Source organism: Lycium ferocissimum, chromosome 10 (genome assembly GCF_029784015.1).
Source record: "Lycium ferocissimum isolate CSIRO_LF1 chromosome 10, AGI_CSIRO_Lferr_CH_V1, whole genome shotgun sequence".
Lineage (NCBI taxonomy): Eukaryota > Viridiplantae > Streptophyta > Magnoliopsida > Solanales > Solanaceae > Lycium > Lycium ferocissimum.
This window is the reverse complement of record NC_081351.1, coordinates 25,405,169-25,411,168: the sequence shown is the minus strand read 5'-3', so window position 1 is coordinate 25,411,168 and position 6,000 is coordinate 25,405,169.

The window sequence follows — 6,000 nt, the reverse complement described above, 5'->3', positions numbered from 1 at the left end:
CGACATGACTCATAATCCAATAAAGGAATATTCTGAAAATGAGGATACCCTTCTTAAGGCGAGATCGACAATGTGCTTCAAATGGAGACACAACACTGGATCAAGCAACAAGCCGAGGATCTCATTCATCAAGGATGTAGATATTATCAGATACATGTCCTTTACCAATAACCTAATTCGTTGTAAGATCACGAAACAAACAATAATTAGGAAAGAAGGAGATAGTGACTTGTTTAACTTTTACTAAAGAAAAAGATTAAAGGCCAACTGGTAGACTTATTTACAAGGTAATGGAGGAGGTTGGTTTAATAATCCCAAATCCTACTATTACAAGTTGATCCATCAGCTACAGTAACTGGAGAAGGTGTTTTGTGTGATTGAAAGCTAGAAAAAATATTAGGACTACCGGTCATGTGATTTGTGGCACCTAAATCAATCACCCATTTGTTTGAAGAGGTGACAAAACATGTTTTAAATGATTCAACAAGAGTAGTAACTAAAGTGAATTCCTTAAGTGATTCTCGATATTGAGAGAATTTTGCAAACTCATCAGCCGGAATCAAAATCGTTTTACCCCTGTATTTCCTCCTTATTTATTGTTTACGTTGATATTTCAACAAACACCCAAAGTATCAATATATCAAAACCAAGAAATGTCCCAATAATATTCCAAAAAGTAGTACCTTAATGACCACTAACAGAATCAAAGACTTAAGAGTAGCCAAGAACGTCCCCCGATAATATGAAATTCCACGAAATAACAAACTGTAAATTCTTTAGAAATCGATTATAAATAACAAGAAAATAGAAATACGATGCCAACCAAAAAGCCAAAATCGTAGCTTTGATTTGCACATTCTCCAAAAGGTTTTAACACCGAAAATTCGTGAATGACCGAAAAACACTTCGAAATCCAATCGCGAAGTTTTCATAAAATAAATGATACATGTGGCGTGCGAAGTCATCCAGAGAAATCATCCGACAAAAGTGACAAATACCTTTAAAGTGATCGATTCAAAATCCAAGCTTCTTTCAGATAACAATTGATCCTTTTTTTTCTTTCTCTGAAACACCAAAACAGATGGATGAGCCTGAGGCTCGATACTAAAATCGGACTATCAAATGGAAGAACTTGTTTTACTATTCATGAATATACAAGATTATTAACCCTATAAAAGGAATAAATCAAAGTAATTAAAGGAGATAATGAGATATCCTAGTTCTTGCAATGATTTCTAGACATGATTCGGTTACCATATTTGGTAACCAAATTTAAAATAGAAACTATTACTACCCTCGGTCCCAGCATACAATTTTGATCGGAGCGAATAATTAACCACTTTTGAATCAAAAGTGGTAATATTATAAATATGAATTAATTGTCACCTTGCAATAAAATCCATCTTCCTTCACTATCCATTTGCATATATGAGAGACATCAATTTGTGAACCTTTAATACATCCATTGAAGCAAGCAACAAGCCGAGGTGAATCCATTCATTGCTGATGGTGAAGATGTAATGGGGAACCCGTATATATGTCCTTTACCATGCTAACTCGGTGACTTCGTAACTCCAAAACCATAAGCTTTTAATAATTATTCGAAGAAAATTTCACCTATTACAGATCACTAATAATTGATAATCATTTGCTCTAGATTGATTAATATTGACACTTATCAATTCTACCAACATATAGGTGATATTAAATTAAAAGGGATCCAAGTTAGATGTCTAAATTTGAGATTTCATAAACATTTTTCGTATAGGTTACAAATGACAATGGAAGAAATTAAAGGACTTTGTTTAATAGTCTCCCTAATTCTCTAAATGACGTAAGATATTACTTAGTTGATCCATTAAGTTAAAAACCACTCTTCCTCATATAGTACAAAAACATTCTTGCTCTTGCTTACTAATGTAGACAAATGTTACATATTTCAAATTAACTTGTGGTTCAAGATTACGTCGATAAAGAAACGCTCATGACAAAAAAATTCAAATGCCGCCATTAAAATGGTAAATTTTATTTTAGCTACATTATTGTCATCTATGTGATATGCATTTTTTTATAATTTCAATTTGTCTCTCGCCGAATCAATCACCCATTTTCTTCAAGAAACACGACGATTACAAGGTACACAAAACCATTTGCTTCAATTATTTTTTATTTGATTCAACATCTAAGGAAATAATCGTAACTAAAGTGAACACTTCCTAAAAATAAGTGATTATTGAGTACTATTTGAGTCAAGGATGAATAGTTATTAAACACTTAATATATCCAACATTAGTTTATTCAACTTTGAATCACAATCACTAGCTACTAAATATTTGATAGGCTCCAAATGCTACCAATGACTTGTTTTACCCAACTTATGAAAAATCATACATTCGATCCTTATGTAGTTGTAGAACTATTTATTGTTTACATTGATATTTCCAATTCAAACACCCAAAGTATCAATATATCAGAAACCAGCAAATGTCCCAACAAATAATATTCCAAAGTAGTACCTTAATGACCACTAACAGAATCAAAGGCTTAAGAGTAGCCAAGAACGTCCCCCGATAATATGAAATTCCACGAAATAACAAACTTTCCCAGCAAAGTAATAAATAACCAGAAAATAAATTCAGCACCTCCAAATAGAAATAAGGAATAAATAACCAGAAAATAGCAGTAATTCGATCCCAACCAAAAGCCAACAATCGTAGAAGCACACCAGATTGAAAATGAACCTAGAAGTTGCACACAAATTCTCCAAACAGTGTTTTAACACCAGACCAAACTTGGGATTCGTCGGAATTGACCGAAAAACATCGGAAATCCAATCGCCGAAGCAGCATCGGCGCGTAAAGATACATGTGGCGTGTGAAGGCCACTCACTTCACACCAGTTGCCTGAGAAGATCGGTCCGACAGGAAAAGCTGTTGCACCTCCTCCTATAGTGGAGATGACGCAAAGTGACCACTTTAAAGTGATCGATTCGAAATCCAAGATTCTTTCACTAGTTGACAAATTGATCCTTTTTTTTTTTTCTTTTCTGAAACGGACCAAAACAGACGGACGAGCCTATAGGCTCTGATACTATGAAATCGGAATATCAAATGGAAGAACTTGTTTTACCATTCATTCATGAATATACAAGGTATTTATACAGTTACAAGGAGTCCTACAAAAGGGAATAAATCAAAGTAATTAAAAGGAGATATTCGGAGATATCCTAGTATCTTTTCTATGATTTCTAGTATCTCTCCTATGATTTGGTTACCATATTCGGTAACAAAACTCAAAATAGAACAATCATTACTACTCCTTAGTCCCAGACAATTTTGGGATCGGAGCGAATAATTAACCACTTTTGAATCACCAAGTGGTAATATTATAAATATGCGAATTAATTGCTGGATCACCTTGCAGATAAAATCCATCTTCCTTCACTATCCATTTGCATATATGAGTGCGAGCATCAATTTGTGAACCTTTAATACATCCATTGTAAGGAGTATTGAACACTTCAAAAGCTTTGTCTTTTTGACCCCACCACCAAAAGTGACAAAAAAAAAGTGTGTTACTGAATATTGTCTCACGAAATGCCCATTGAATCTGGTCATTGTTAACAATGTCATGGAATCCAATATCAGTTTGTTTAGAAGCACAATGAACTTTCAAGATTGAATTTGGAGGAAGGTTATTCACAACTTGAATATAGTATTTTGTGCCTGCAAAAAAATCACTAAACTTGCTGCTTTTTACTTGTAAAATATTTATGAACAAGATGAATAATAGAAAAAATGTTTTGATGTAGGAATAATTCATCTTGATAGGTTAATTAGATCTTCTTTTTTTTTTTGGCAGCAAGAAGTGATTTGTTTTTTGTTCTTTTTTTTTTTTTTTTTTTTTTTCCTGAAAGAAGATGGTAGCTATAGCTTGCACTTCTTTGTCATTGATACTTGAATTTATAATCAAAATTGAGGCACTCATAGTTACAATGCAATGGTAATGAGAATTTCAATGTGAGCTAGGTAAGGAAGGCCATTAAAAATGCGAGGATTTTTCATGTTATTTTTATAACAAGGCGATAACCCATGCATTACGGTGTTACTCCCCCCGTCTCATAGTAAGTGTCATTTTAGCCAAAAAAAAATTATTCCATAATAAGTGTCACCTTAAGAAACCAAGACATGAATTGACTAGTTTTTTCCAATTCTACCCTTAGACAATAAAATAGCATCTAAATGATGATTGAAAAAGTCACATAGTAACTTGATATTGTTGGATTTCCAATGTGAAAAAAGTGCATGCTCTAATCAAAAGGTAAAAGTAATTTGTTTTTAATATATAGGGATAATTTGGTAAACTTCACATTGCATTATTGCTTTTCTTGATATGCGTTTTTTAATATGAACACTTATTATGGGACGGAGGGAGTATTAAAAAGATTGTAAACTACCTTTCTAATTTAGTGTTTTACAATGTACCAAAAAAATAACCGTGTATTGGATAGGGCGTATTTTTTTTTATTGAGGTGTAGATATTTGTTTTTTAGCTTAATTTGGACATTATTATTTTGTAGTTCGGACACGGTCTAAACCAAGGCAGTAAAGTTTTTTTTTTTTATATTAATTTCAACATCATCTCTCCATAAAAAGCTTCTGCATATAAACTTAATTTATTGAATTAGTTTTTTTTACGCAATACAAACACTTTTGGAATCTGAATACTTAGATGGAGAATAGAACACTTCTAGTGAACTGCAGTTTGCCAGCAAATATAGTAAGTACACTTATATAGAGACGTGAGAGTGGACCTTGTCAAGCATTTTATCATTTAAGGAGTGAAATTAATAGACATACTTTTTAGTGCTAATGGGAAATTGGGAACCTTTAAATAACTAAAGAGTAGTTCATGTTTGGTTGGGATAAAATTAGATTCCAGAATAACTAATCTCGAAATTAGTTATCCCAGAATTATAGTGTTATTTTTATCCCATATTGAAGGTGGGATGACAATTTTAGGATAACTAATCCCGGAATAACTTGTTCCCAAACCAAACGAGCCCCTTAGAGTCTTTCAATTGCCTATTAGGCATTCCATTACTACCACCAAAAGGAAGACATAGAATCACAGTCTCTCTCTCTTTTTTTTTTTTTTTTTTTTTGAAATGGTGCTGAAGGTTTTTCATTAACAATGATGGAGTATGAAACCGTCTTCACACAACACATTACCCAACTAACAAACACCTTAAGGAACTGTAAGACACCTTGATTCCATAGAGTCGTAGGCTTTCCTCATATCTATCTTAAACAGATTCCTAGGAAAAAGCCATTTTTTCCATATTCTTTCAGTAGTTCATGACTCAATATGATATTATCATGAGTAATAATCCTTCTTGGCACAAAGTCATATTTACAACTATCCACAAGCAAATTCATCACTTTCTAAAGTCTTGGTTACTATTATTTTTGTGATGATATTATATAGTAAGGTATATAACAAGAGATAAGTCTTAACTCAGTGATTTTAGAAGGATGATGTATCTTTGAGCCAAGTTGACAATGGTGCAGTTTGTGGACTTGAATATGCAGTGGATCATGCCTTTTATTCCACTTTCAGTCCCTATGTTAATAGGAGCGGAACTTATTGTTTTTCCAATGACAACAAAAACTTACTTGGCTTCAGCGAATTCCAACAAGAGATGTTTTATTCCATAGAAATTGAATAGCAAAATTCGCTGTGAAGGCACATGTTAGCAAGGCTTCGCTAAAGTGCACCGAAGGATGATGACCAAAAGGAGGAAGCGACCTCCGCCGGAAAAATCAACTCCACCACCTCCTGAGGAGGACGCTACGCAAGAGGAAAGAAAAGTTACCTCAGCCGATGGAATCGTGCAGACCCTAGCCCCTAAGCGATTAGCTCAGCAGTTAGTGGGGAGAGGGAGTGCACCCACAGTATTCCAGCACCGAAGAAGCAGAGATTGCCAACTACTCAGGCTTA